The sequence below is a fragment of the Salmo salar genome, chromosome 29 (assembly GCF_965601325.2).
Source record: "Salmo salar chromosome 29, fSalSal1, whole genome shotgun sequence".
Taxonomy (NCBI): Eukaryota; Metazoa; Chordata; class Actinopteri; order Salmoniformes; family Salmonidae; genus Salmo; species Salmo salar.
In genome coordinates this window covers 40,236,809-40,252,039 of record NC_138319.1, presented here as the reverse complement: position 1 = coordinate 40,252,039, position 15,231 = coordinate 40,236,809, and the positions used below count along the sequence as shown (strand labels likewise).

Genomic DNA, 15,231 nt, shown 5'->3' with positions numbered 1-15,231 from the left:
TTCAAATGACTGCTGGACTTGTTGACTGTTCGACCCACACAGCAGACATTGTGGACTAGGTTAGGACGTGTAGCGCAACATTTTACGTGGCGTCATTACGTCATGTACCTACGTTATATAGGTATGCACGTAAACTTCGACATCGGTTTTACACTTTTCTTTTTTATCTAGACATCAGCCGATCCGAAATATTGTGCATGTTGATATTACAGAACCAACAGATCCACAGATGATGCAATCTCTATTGCTGTCCCCACTGGCCTTTCCCACCTGGACAAAAGGAACACCTATGTGAGAATGCTATTCATTGACTACAGCTCAGCGTTCAACACCATAGTGCCCTCAAAGCTCATCAATAAGCTAAGGACCCTGGGACTAAACACCTCCCTCTGTAACTGGATCCTGGACTTCCTGACGGGCCGCCCCCAGGTGGGGAGGGTGGGTAACAACACATCCGTCACACTGATCCTCAACATGGGGGCCCCTCAGGCGTGCGTGCTTAGTCCCCTCCTGTACTCCCTGTTCACTCATGACTGCACGGCCAGGCACGACTCCAACACCATCATTAAGTTTGTTGATGACACAACGGTGGTAGGCCTGATCACCGACAAGACGGCCTATAGAGAGGAGGTCAGAGACCTGACTGTGGTGCCAGGACAACAACCTCTCCCTCAACGTGATCAAGACAAAGGAGATGATTGTGGACTACAGGAAAAGGAGGGCCGAGCACTTCCCCATTCTCATCGACGGGGCTGTAGTGGAGCAGGTTGAGAGCTTCAAGTTCCTTGGCGTCCACATCACCAACAAACACACCAAGACAGTCGTGAAGAGGGCACGACAAAACCTATTCCCCCTCAGGAGACTGAAAATATTTGGCATGGGTCTTCAGATCCTCAAAAGGTTCTACAGCTGCACCATCGAGAGCATCCTGACGGGTTGCATCACTGCCTGGTACGGCAACTGCTCGGCCTCCGACCGCAAGGCACTACAGAGGGTAGTGCGTATGGCCCATTACCGGTACCCCCTGTATATAGCCTCCACATTGACTCTGTACCGGTACCCCCTGTATATAGCCTCCACATTGACTCTGTACCGGTACCCCCTGTATATAGCCTCCACATTGACTCTGTCCCGGCAACCCCTGTATATAGCCTCCACATTGACTCTGTACCGGTACCCCCGTATATAGCCTCCACATTGACTCTGTACCGGTACCCCCTGTATATAGCCTCCACATTGACTCTGTACCGGTACCCCCTGTATATAGCCTCCACATTGACTCTGTCCCGGCAACCCCTGTATATAGCCTCCACATTGACTCTGTACCGGTACCCCCTGTATATAGCCTCCACATTGACTCTGTACCAGTACCCCCTGTATATAGCCTCCACATTGACTCTGTCCCGGCAACCCCTGTATATAGCCTCCACATTGACTCAGTACCGGTACCCCCTGTATATAGCCTCCACATTGACTCTGTACCAGTACCCCCTGTATATAGCCTCCACATTGACTCTGTACCAGTACCCCCTGTATATAGCTTCCACATTGACTCTGTCCCGGCAACCCCTGTATATAGCCCTGCTATTGTTATTTACTGCTGCTCTTAAATTATTTGTTATTCTTATCTCTTACTTTTTGGGGGGTATTTTCTTAAAACTGCATTGTTGGTTAAGGGCTTGCAAGTCAGCATTTCACTGTAACGTCTACCTACACCTGTTGTATTCGGTGCATGTGACAAATACAATTTGATTTGCAATTGTGTTCCATGATAATAATATAACCAGTTGAGATTACGGTTTCAATAAATTAATCTTAAAATGGCAATTGTATTTTATTGACTGAATAATACATGAGGCAATTTAACAATTAGGATTATTTTTTATTTTTTTTAATCTGTAATGGTTCTGTGATGAATTATGTATAGTTGTGCACTGTTGGCATTTCGATAAATGAGCATATCTTTTCTTTCCGGGGGGGGGGGGGGGGGTCCTAAGCGCCCGATTTTTCTTTCCATTCCGAGTACTCAAAAATCATGCGAGTACCAGAACAGTAAGAATAATATATATAATATATAGTTGGAAGGAACTATGGACGGAATTCTTCAATTAACTGTTTGTTGTAGCGCTGTGCGATTTAGTGATTTTTTATTTTTATTTTGTTTGGTTTCGGGTTAACATTGCATTGTGGGTTGAATGTTGTAACACAGAATAAAACAAGTCGTATAAAAGTTCCATGATGGTAGTGACTGTCCATTACTGCTCATCACTTATTCACATCACTTTAATACATTATTTCAGTTGCGTATATATATATATATTATATTTGTTTTATTTGATGACTTTATAATTTCATTCCAAGTCATCATCTCATGTCTATAGAGCTGCTGTCTGACAAAAAAAAAACACTTATTTTAGTAGTTCTCTAAAGTAAATAAGACATACTTTTATGACTGCTGAATACCAACTATCAAATCACTCAAATCATTGTCTTTTTACCTAGCAGGGGTAAAAGAAGCAGACCGTACAAGTAGGAGCACAATGAATTATGGTCAGTCTAGTTAATTGCCACTTTTCTGCACTAAACTATGTTGAACGTTGGCCTGTTGGAAACTATCTACAACTCCCTACTACAGTTCAGGATTGACCGGATGCATCTCTGGAGAAACCGTGTAGCGTGGGAGGGTTAGCACTAGTTATGGAGATATGACTAGTTTTCCTGTACATTTCTCACTTGAGAAATACTGCACCAAAACACCTTTACATGTAAAATTGTGCAACCAAGACCTTGCAGATAAAAAAAATTAATAAAAAATGAATTACAGATTTCTTGATTTATCTGAGATTAATTTAGACTGTTTTAATGAAGTGTACACTGCTATATTGTTGCTACGGTGTCTCACGAGGGACTAACAGTAATATTGTCACTTTTTCCTTCACATTTTTCAAGCCAAGGTCTTTTAAGGGAGTAATGCACAGACATTCACCTAACCGAGTAAACCAAACCCATGTATGCGGACACCATTAGACAACGTTACCGTTGAAGAAGTTGCAACGGTATCAACAGTATACATCGTTGATTAATATATGACATTAGGCTACAGGATCATTTAGTAAATGAACTATTTTTCCTCCCCTAAAAGCAAATTAGGCTAATTGATTGGAAGACCTTCGGATGATTTAGTTATTAGTCCATTTCAGGATAAGGACACTGAATAATGTTTTTTACTATGGAAGTTATTCTTTGCAACAAGAGGCAGTCTACTATCAAATGTCACTGGAAAACAACATTATACGTCTACTCTAATGTTGATTTGGAAAAGTCATGTATTGAGAGAAAAAAAAGAGAAATCAGCGAAACAAACCTGTACGACTTTCTTGGTTTTTTTATAGTCTGAGCGGTGGATCGCTTAGTGTTTCAGTTTGTATGGATCCTTCTTCTTTAAAGTTGCAGCGACAATCTCCACGGCAGATCACTTACTTTGTTAAAAAAAACAAACACATGTTTATTTCCGTGCACGATATAAATCTCTACTGAGTACAAAAAAATAAAGCTTCCCATTCAGACCCGCATTGAAACTAGCCAGCTAGCCTGCTAGCTTGTGAAATAAACAGTTGTGTGATTTTGGTTCTTAAAATAACTCTTTCGTCTTAGCGGATGTTTCAGATTGTCCACCGCCGTTACGTTTTTTTCCCCCACAAACTGTACTAATATCCGCGATGTGCATTAGTATCCATATTCATCCGGTTTCCGCGTACTCACATTATATATATGTCCTGTCTCTGTATCCAGCCCGTTCACTCCTCTCCAACATTACCACAATAGATTCTGTTCCGACTTTTTTTCCAACACCAAACGTTTAGTATTTCCGACAGTGGTTGTCACTTTGCGACATGGCTGCTGATGCCAAAGAGTATCTATTATATTGACAAGATAGTCGAGTGACCTCGTTTCTACTCAAGGAAATACACAGTCCTGAAAAGATGGAAGGCAGGCGTGAAGAGGCGAGATCAGGTGGGACCATTCTAGTCAAACAGAGAGCAGATACGCGTGTGAACAACAGATACAAATACGTTTTTGTTTTTTTTCAGCGAGGTAAAATTAGTATTGTGATATTATGTGAATATTCGGTTATTTTGTCAATAGCTATTGAATCATGCATGTTATGACTATGAAAATTGCATGTTTTGAATCACGGAAGCATGGAGAACCAGCCACACCTTTTTGTTGTTTAATTGTTTTTTGTTTTAAATTAACATTTTGTATTTCAATTTTCAATAGCTATTAAGCAAAGCCTTCTATGACTTTGACAATTAGATATTCTGAATCAAGGAAGATGGAGAACAATCAACACTTTTTTTTTTTTCATAGATGTTATTTGTATTTTTTCTTCCGGATTTCAATCTTCAATAGTGCTTAAACAAAGTGTGCCATGACTATTAAAATAATATATTCTGAATATGGGTAAGATGAAGCACAATTCACAATTCACACCTTTTTTTTTTTTTCTAAACATTTTGATTTATTTCAGTGATTTTTATTTTTATTTTTTGTATATAAAAAAAAATTGTATTGTACCTTTCAAGGTGCTATGTGACATTCTCTATTTTATTTAATAATAAAATCAATAATATGAAGAAAAACATGTTTCTATCTTTTTTAATACTGCTATGTGCACTATTGGTTAAAAGCTATTGAACTATTAAAATCTGAAGATTGTTATTATTATTATTATTATTATTATTATTTATTTATTTAAATGTAACAACAACAACAAAATAGAAAAGGTGAGGATTCCATCCTGACCTGATTCAGAACAGTCCACATAGTCATTGCATGCTTGGTTCAATACCTTTTGATGAGAGATAACCGAATATCCAGTGTAATACAAAATTTCACTTCAGTTTTTCTACATTTTTCTATTAGATCAAATAAGCCCCACGTACTGTAGAAAATGAGCAATTACGGGTTGTTTTTTTTTATCAAATTTGACACTCTCATTGACCTCCAAACAAAAATTCCTCACTTCAGGATTTCATTTTTTTGTGGATAGTGTAAACCCTCTGCAGCTCTGTCAAGGGTTTACACGGAACCCAAACCGGCTGCGTGCAGTGTGCCATCGTGCATAAATGTATTTTGTCCCCCCCCACACCAAACGCGATCGCGACACGCAGGTTAAAATATCAGAACAAACTCTGAACCAATTATATTAATTTGGGGACAGGTCGAATTAAAAGCATTAAACGTTTATGGCAATTTAGCTAGCTAGCTTGCTAGCTAATTTGTCCTATTTAGCTAGCTTACTGTTGCTAGCTAATTTGTCCTGGGATATAAACATAGAGTTGTTATTTTACCTGGAATGCACAAGGTCCTCTACTCCACCAATTAATCCACACATAAAATGGTCAACCGACTCGTTTCTAGTCATCTCTCCTCCTTCCAGGCTTTTTCTTCTCTTGACTTTATATTGCTATTGGCAACTTTCATGAATTCGGTTGATTACCGCCACCGACTTATTTCGTCTTTCAGTCACCCACGTGGGTATAACCAATGAGGAGATGACCTGCTTCTATAAACCAATGAGGAGATAGGAGAGGCAGGACTTGCAGCGCGATCTGCGTCAGAAATAGAACTGACTTCTATTTTAGCCCTTGGCAACACAGACGCTTGTTGGCACGCGCGAGCAGTGTGGGTGCAATAATTGAATAATATACATTTCTAAATTTATTTTGCAACGCTCGCGCACGCCGTCACGAGCGGTGTAGTCAGCCTGTTAGGTGTAGGCCCTCTCTTCTCTGTCTTCTGAAGAGGCAGTTTTGTTAGTCTAATAAAGATGTGTGTGTGAGTATATATACAGTACCAGTCAAAAGTTGGGACACTCATTCAAGGTTTTTTTCTTTATTTTTATTATTTTCTACATTGTAGAATATTAGTGAAGACATAAACTATGAAATAACACATATGGAATCATGTAGTAACCAAAAAAGTGTTAAGCAAATCCAAATATATTTAATTTCTGAGTTTCTTCAAAGTAGCCACCCTTTACCCTTGGGCTGCGCCCGAGTGGCGCAGCGGTCTAAGGCTCTGCATCTCAGTGCTAGAGGTGCCACTATAAACACTGGTTCGATTCCAGGCTGTATCACAACCAGCCATGATTGGGAGTATCATAGGGCAGTGCACAATTCCAGTGTTGTTAGGGTTTGGCCGGGTTAACCCGTCATTGTAAATAAGAATTTGTTCTTAACTGACTTTCCTGGTTAAATTAAAATTTTAAAAAATTACCTCGATGACAGCTTTGCACAACCAGCTCCATGAGGTAGTCACCTGGAATGCATTTCAATTAACAGGTGTGTCTTGATAAAAGTTAATTTGTGGAATTGATTTCCTTCTTAATGCGTTTCGAGCCAATCAGTTGGGGTGGTATACAGAAGATAGCCCTATTTGGTAGAAAAACCAAGTCCATATTACTGCAAGAACAGCTCAAATAAGCAAAGAAAAACGACAGTCATCATTACTTTAAGACATGAAGATCAGTCAATCCGGAAAATTTCAAGAACTTTTAATGTTTCTTCAAGTGCTCTCATGAGGACCGCCACAGGAATGGAAGACCCAGAGTTACCTCTGCTGCAGAGGATAAGTTCATTAGAGTTAACTGCACCTCAGATTGCAGTCCAAATAAATGCTTCTCAGAGTTCAAGTAACAAACACATCTCAACATCAACTGTTCAGAGGAGACTGTGTGAATCAGGCCTTCATGGTCGAATTGTTGTGAAGAAACCACTACTAAAGGACACCAATAAAAAGAAGAAACTTGCTTGTGTCAAGAAACACGAGCAATGGCATTAGACCGGTGGAAATCTGTCCTTTGGTCTGGTGAGTCCAAATTTGGGATTTTTGGTTCCAACCGCTGTGTCTTTGTGAGACGCAGAGTAGGTGATTGGATGATCTCTGCATGTCTGGTTCCCACGGTGAAGCATGGAGGAGGAGGTGTGATGGTGTGCGGGTGCATTGTCTGTGATTCATTTAGAATTCAGGGCACACTTAACCAGCATCACAACCACAGCATTCTGCAGCGATATGCCATCTTATCTGGTTTGGGCTTAGTGGGACAATAATTAGTTTTTCAACAGGGCAATGACCCAGCACACCTTCAGGCTGTGAAAGGGCTATTTGACCAAGAAGGAGATTGATGGAGTGCTGCATCAGATGGCCTGGCCTCCACAATCCCCTGACCTCAACCAAATTGAGATGGTTTAGGATGAGTTGGACCGCAGGGTGAAGGAAAAGCAGCCAACAAGTGCTCAGCATATGTGTGAACTCATTCAAGACTGTTGGGAAAGCATTCCTCATTAAGCAGGTTGAGAGAATGCCAACAGTGTGCAAAGCTGTCATCAAGGCAATCTAAAATAGATTTTGATTTGTTTAACACTGTTTTTGGTTACTACATGATTCCAAATGTTTTATTTCATAGTTTTGATGTCTTCACTACTATTCTACAATGTAGAAAATAGTAAAAATAATGTAAAACCCTTGAATGACTAGGTGTGTCAAAAACCTTTGACTTCAACTATATCTGTGTGTGTGTGTGTGTGTGTGTGTGTGTGTGTGTGTGTGTGTGTGTGTGTAAAGATAATTAAAGGAACACATGTTTTAAGATTGACTATATATACCCACATGTATACATATATATATATATATAGTGTGTGTGTATGTATATATGTGGGTATATATAGTCATTCTTAAAACATGTGTTCCTTTAATTCCTTTAATTCCCTTTACGTTTGTAATAAAGTGTTGCAATGCAGTTTTTCTCTAGCTATGTTCCTACCTCTGCTGCAGACACAGCTTTACAATGTGGACGTAATGTCACCGACTGATACATGGAGTAATTATTGTTATTATTATTATTATTATTTATTATTATTATACCTTTATTTCAACAAGGAACACAGACTGAGACCAAGGTCTCTTTTACAGCTGGGCCCTGCGTATACATGTTTACACATACAGTTTAGGTACAATGATAAAGAAACTACACAAGACAAGACAAAACGATCACAGAAAACACACAAACAAAATACAGTAGTAGATTATTACATTTACACACAGGTTATTCCCCTAACAGCACAAGAACTTGCATTACCCGAAACAGTTACAAGCATGGGGCAATGAGCTGCGTGGGGCAATGAGCTGCGTGGGGCAATGAGCTGCGTGGGGCAATGAGCTGCGTGGGGCAATGAGCTGCGTGGGGCAATGAGCTGCGTGGGGCAATGAGCTGCGTGGGGCAATGTTGGAGTCATGTACTGTATGTGTATTGATGGAAGGAAGCCCGTCCTGCAGAAATAGTAACATCTGTGGAGGGAACCAGGGGAATGAAGAGAGAACCAGGAGAACCAGGGGAATGTAGAGGGAACCAGGGGAATGAAGAGAGAACCAGGAGAACCAGGGGAATGTAGAGGGAACCAGGGGAACCAGGGGAATGTAGAGAGAACCAGGAGAACCAGGGGAATGTAGAGAGAACCAGGGGAATGTAGAGAGAACCAGGAGAACCAGGGGAATGTAGAGAGAACCAGGGGAACCAGGGGAATAAAGAGGGAACCAGGGGAATGTAGAGAGAACCAGGAGAACCAGGGGAATGTAGAGAGAACCAGGGGAACCAGGGGAATGAAGAGGGAACCAGGGGAATGAAGAGAGAACCAGGAGAACCAGGGGAATGTAGAGAGAACCAGGAGAACCAGGGGAATGTAGAGAGAACCAGGGGAAGGGCCAGGGGAATGAAGAGGGAACCAGGGGAATGAAGAGAGCCGGAGACCAGGGGAATGTAGAGAGAACCAGGAGAACCAGGGGAATGTAGAGAGAACCAGGGGAACCAGGGGAATGAAGAGGCCGGAGACCAGGGGAATGAAGAGAGAACCAGGGGAATGTAGAGGCCGGGAAGGGGCCAGGGGAATGAGAGAGACCCGAGACCAGGGGAATGTAGAGAGAACCAGGGGAATGTAGAGGGAACCAGGGGAATGAAGAGCCCGGAACCAGGGGAATGTAGAGAGAACCAGGGGAACGGGGCCAGGGGAATGTAGAGGGAACCAGGGGAATGAAGAGAGAACCAGGGGAATGTAGAGGGAACCAGGGGAATGTAGAGGGAACCAGGGGAACGTAGGGCCGGGGGTAGAGAGAACCAGGGAGAGAGGCCAGGGGAATGTAGAGAGAACCAGGGCAATGTAGAGAGACCGGGAACGCGGGCCAGGGGAGAGAGGCCAGGGGAACGTAGAGAGAACCAGGGGAACGCAGAGAGAACCAGGGGAACGCAGAGAGAACCAGGCTTTGTATCTTTAACTGGGTTCTATATGAGCCTCGGTCTAGTTTGATCCCTGTGCTTTGGGAGGAATGGGATTCTACGCTATAGAGGCTAGTACATTTTATGGCCAAATAACATTTTTGTTTGTTTGTTTCTGTGGTTTTGGTGTCTGTCTTTTCTAATCTCCTGTCTTGTAATTGTGTTGAAATGGTGATTACAGATATTTTGTACCAAGGCCAGCTGAATTTCTGTAAATGTGGGTGGCGGGGATCTTTTAAATGCACCACACATTATACCCCATACCATTATCTCATGACAGGCTATGTACCCATGCTTTAATGTGGTGGAGTAGACGAGGCTTGTGGGAGGTGGAACACAATGGGAATATAATGTATTTCTATGGAAATCATGGACAAGAAATCCATTTATGGGGAGGTCCTTCTGGAAGAAAAAAAAAAAGCAATTTAATGCATAAAATATAAATGTTTTGCTTTTTAGTGATTCCTTCTTTACTTGGTAATTCTCTGTTTCACATTATACATGTATAATACCTCAATTGGTAATTATCTATGTGTCACATTCTGAATTATATAACAGCTCAATTTAAGTCTTCATTAAAACAAAGTTGTCGTGATGCACAACACGGTGTGAATGGAGTAATTATCAAACAGTAGACTACAGAATAATCCCTGACGAAGCGGCGTCAGATTCGGTCGCATTACTTTGTATCTACCGCCATCTAGTGGAAGTATTGCAGTACTACCTGAGGTTGCAGATTTCATGTTGATATAATTCAGAAGTAACAACAAAACATGTAAAACCCTGTGTTTGTTATTGTTTTGTGTTCATCTGTATGTGCGTGATGTTTTTATTTTTTTATTACAATTTTTAAGAAGAATGTATGGATTTTTTGTTGTTGTTGTTTGTTTCACATTTGAATTTGTATCCTTCAAAATGTATGGAACACAGCGCACAGATTCTGACGAGCGAGACGAATGTTCCCATCACAGACTTTCATTCTGAATCTTCAAAAAAAAAAAAAAAACGTGATCTGAACTGTCAATGTTATTTGTAATGTTAAATGTAACTACGGGAAGTTTAGAGAGAATCAGTTGCTCTGTAATGTAACAGGCTGGGTGTGCTCATTATAAAGTATAACTACGGTAATCACCCTATACTGTGTATGCTTTCCTATTGGTCTGTTTACAATAAACGTTTCGCTCGTTTCAGCGGGTGTGACGAGAACGCACATTCACCTGTTTCCCTACAAAATGGTGGTGCATTTCCTAAAATCAATAACAATCCTTAACTCTGGGAGAAAAGAAAAGCTGGGACCCATACATTCAACAGAGCTGCTCCAGTCTCCTAGTTCCACGCCAGACCTAGCAGGCCAACCAACTTCCAGTCACAGTTGGCAAATCCTTTCTTCAGTCTCAACGTTTGCGTTAATGTGTTAACACTTGGCGTCTCAGCCTCCAAATACCTGCTACGGAACGCACTGTCAGGGCACCTCTTTAAGCCTATCACATTCACTGTGTTGTTATGGGGGCGTGACCGTGTGGCAACCTGGCCGATTTATAGACCAACCAAGCTGCAGATAAGGAGCACACTGTGTCTGTGTCCTTTCCTCAAAACTGGCATCAGGCAGAGACGTTCACAGTTAGAATGGCATCAGCAAGACACGTTCACAGTTAGAATGGCATCAGCAAGACACGTTCACAGTTAGAATGGCATCAGGCAGAGACGTTCACAGTTAGAATGGCATCAGGCAGACACGTTCACAGTTAGAATGGCATCAGGCAGACACATTCACAGTTAGAATGGCATCAGCAAGACACGTTCACAGTTAGAATGGCATCAGCAAGACACGTTCACAGTTAGAATGGCATCAGGCAGAGACGTTCACAGTTAGAATGGCATCAGGCCGACACATTCACAGTTAGAATGGCATCAGCAAGACACGTTCACAGTTAGAATGGCATCAGGCAGAGACGTTCACAGTTAGAATGGCATCAGGCAGAGACGTTCACAGTTAGAATGGCATCAGGCAGAGACGTTCACAGTTAGAATGGCATCAGGCAGAGACGTTCACAGTTAGAATGGCATCAGGCAGACACGTTCACAGTTAGAATGGCATCAGTGCTGTATCTATACTGTATCCAGGGCTGTATCTATACTGTACCCAGTGCTGTATCTATACTGTACCCAGTGCTGTATCTATACTGTACCCAGTGCTGTATCTATACTGTACCCAGTGCTGTATCTATACTATACCCAGTGCTGTATCTATACTATACCCAGTGCTGTATCTATACTGTATCCAGGGCTGTATCTATACTGTACCCAGGGCTGTATCTATACTGTACCCAGGGCTGTATCTATACTGTACCCAGGGCTGTATCTATACTGTACCCAGTGCTGTATCTATACTGTACCCAGTGCTGTATCTATACTGTACCCAGTGCTGTATCTATACTATACCCAGTGCTGTATCTATACTATACCCAGTGCTGTATCTATACTATCCCCAGTGCTGTATCTATACTGTACCCAGTGCTGTATCTATACTGTACCCAGGGCTGTATCTATACTATACCCAGGGCTGTATCTATACTATACCCAGGGCTGTATCTATACTGTACCCAGTGCTGTATCTATACTATCCCCAGTGCTGTATCTATACTGTACCCAGTGCTGTATCTATACTGTACCCAGTGCTGTATCTATACTGTACCCAGTGCTGTATCTATACTGTACCCAGTGCTGTATCTATACTGTACCCAGGGCTGTATCTATACTGTACCCAGGGCTGTATCTATACTGTACCCAGGGCTGTATCTATACTGTACCCAGGGCTGTATCTATACTATACCCAGTGCTGTATCTATACTGTACCCAGGGCTGTATCTATACTATACCCAGTGCTGTATCTATACTCTACCCAGGGCTGTATCTATACTGTACCCAGGGCTGTATCTATACTGTACCCAGTGCTGTATCTATACTGTACCCAGGGCTGTATCTATACTGTACCCAGGGCTGTATCTATATTGTACCCAGTGCTGTATCTATACTATACCCAGTGCTGTATCTATACTATACCCAGGGCTGTATCTATACTGTACCCAGTGCTGTATCTATACTGTACCCAGTGCTGTATCTATACTGTACCCAGGGCTGTATCTATACTGTACCCAGTGCTGTATCTATACTGTACCCAGGGCTGTATCTATACTGTACCCAGGGCTGTATCTATACTGTACCCAGGGCTGTATCTATACTATACCCAGTGCTGTATCTATACTATACCCAGGGCTGTATCTATACTGTACCCTGTGCTGTATCTATACTGTACCCAGGGCTGTATCTATACTGTACCCAGGGCTGTATCTATACTGTACCCAGGGCTGTATCTATACTGTACCCAGTGCTGTATCTATACTGTACCCAGGGCTGTATCTATACTGAAGACTATATGACTTCAAATTGTGTTATGTTCTTTGTCTGTAGATAGATTTGTTTTCTTCACAATATTTAAGTAATAAATCATTGCTTTCTTCCATTCTTTTATTTAAGTAATAGCTTCTTCAATATAAGTGGCAAAATATAATATTGTCGAACCCATCGGGTATCTCACCGCACCCCTGTCTGTATGCCATGATTTGAAATATGGAGATAGACAGATTAAAAGTAAATTTACATTCTGACAGACTGCTTTTCAAAATAAAATAAAATGTTTTTGGTCACGTACACATATTTAACAGATGTTACTGCGGGTGTAAGTGAAATGCTTGTGTTCCTAGCTCCAACAGTGTTGTAATATCTAACAATTCACAACAATACACACAAATCTAAAAGTAAAATAATGGAATTAAGAAATATATAAATATTAGGACGAGCAATGTCGGAGTGGCATTGACTAAAAATACAGTAGAATAGAATACAGTACATACAGATGAGATGAGTAAAGCAGTATGTAAACACTATTCAAGTGACTATTGTTCCATTATTAAAGTGACCAGTGATTCCCTGTGTATCTATATGGGGCAGCAGCCTCTAAGGTGCAGGGTTGAGTAACCAGGTGGAAGCCGGCTAGTGATGGCTATTGAACGGTCTGATGGCATTGAGATAGAAGCTCTTTTTCATTCTCTCGGTCCCAGCTTTGATGCACCTGTACTGACCTCGCCTTCTGGATGGTAGCGGTGTGAACAAGCCCTGGCTCGGGCTGTTGTTGTCCTTGATGATATTTTTGGCCTTCCTGTGACATCAGGTGCTGTAGGTGTCCTGGAGGGCAGGTAGTTTGCCCCCGGTGATGCGTTGGGCAGACCGCACCACCCTCTGGAGAGCACTGCTGTGTTGTTTCCTACCTTCACCACCTTGGGGTGGCCCGTCAGGAAGTCCAGGACTCAGTTGCACAGGGCCGGGTTCAGACCCAGGGCCTAATGATGAGCTTGGAGGGTACTCAGTGATGTAAAGTAATCTTTAGGTTATGTGGGACGCTAGCGTCCCACCTGGCCAACATCCAGTGAAATTGCAGAGCGCTAAATTCAAAACACAGAAATACACATAATAAGCATTCATAAAAATATACAAGTGTTAAACATCGGCTTAAAGCTGAACTTCTTGTTAATCCAGCCGCTGTGTCAGATTTCAAAAAGGCTTTACGGCGAAAGCAAACCATGCGATTATCTGAGGACAGCGCCCCGTGTAAAAAAGCATATAAACATTTACCAGCCAAGTAGAGGAGTCACTAAAGTCAGAAATAGCGATAAAGTAATCACTTACCTTTGACGATCTTCATATGGTCGCACTCACAAGACTCATAGTTACACAGTAAATGTTTGTTTTGTTCGATAAAGTCCCTCTTTATGTCCCAAAAATTAAGTTTTGTTGGAGCGTTTTGTTCAGTAATCCAATGGCTCCAAGGCGGTCACAGCAGGCAGAAGAATACATACTAAAAGTACCGGTAAAGTTTGTCAAAACATGTCAAGCGATGTTTATAATTAATCCTCCGGTTGTTTATTGTCTTTATAATCAATAATATTTCAACCGGACAATACCGTTTTCAAGAGAAAGGAAAAATAACAAATAAGTGAGCGCACTAAATCAGGTCTGCATACTTCCTCTGTCCTCTGACCAAAATGTTTTTTTTTACTCGTCGTTTTTCAAAAATAAAAGCCTGAAACCATGTCTAAAGACTGTTGACATCTAGTGGAAGCCATAGGAACAGCAATCTGATTCCTAACCCATTGGATTCTCTATAGGCATTGAGTTGAAAAACAGCCACATGAAAATAATTCCACTTCCTGGATGGATTTTTCTCAGGTTTTCGCCTGCCATATCAGTTCTGTTATAGTCACAGACAGTTTTGGAAACTTTAGAGTGTTTTCTGTGCATATCCTAGCTTCTGGGCCTGAGTAACAGGCAGTTTACTTTGGGCCCGCTTTTCATCCAGAAGTGGAAATACTGCCCCCTACCCAAGAGAGGTTAAGTAAAAATTCTTTAAAGTACTACTAAAGTCGTTTTTTGGGTATCTGTACTTTACTTTACCACTGATATTTTTTGACAACTTTTACTTTGACTTTACTACATTCCTAAAGAAAATGATGAACTTTTTACTCCATACATTTTCCCTGACACCCAAAAGTACTCGTTACATTTTGACAGGAAAATGGTCCAATTCACACACGTATCAAGATAACATCCCTGGTTATCCCTACTGCCTCTGATCTGGCGGACTCACTAAACACAAATGCTTATTTTTATTTCTGGCTGTCTGTAAATGATGTCTGAGTGTTGGAGTGTTCCCTTGGCTATCTGTAAATGATGTCTGTGTGTTGGAGTGTTCCCCTGGCTGTCTGTAAATGATGTCTGAGTGTTGGAGTGTTCCCCTGGCTATCTGTAAATTATGTCTGAGTGTTGGAGTGTTCCCCTGG

At 41.6% G+C, this 15,231-nt stretch overlaps 1 protein-coding gene across 2 annotated transcripts in view; it reads right to left on the bottom strand.

The window, feature by feature from the left end:
* The window catches only part of LOC106590677 (divergent protein kinase domain 2A), a 92,261-nt gene extending 88,375 nt beyond the window's left edge, over positions 1 to 3,886 (bottom strand). Inside the window, exons 1-2 of one of the 2 annotated variants that reach the window (XM_045710747.2) lie at positions 3,763 to 3,886; positions 3,365 to 3,479 (exon numbers count right to left, since the gene is read on the bottom strand). The gene's annotated coding sequence lies outside the window, so the exon portion shown is untranslated. The remainder of the gene's footprint in view (positions 1 to 3,364; positions 3,480 to 3,762) is intronic. The other variant, XM_014181835.3, reaches the window with a different exon arrangement.
* Between the last annotated feature and the right edge of the window lie 11,345 nt (positions 3,887 to 15,231).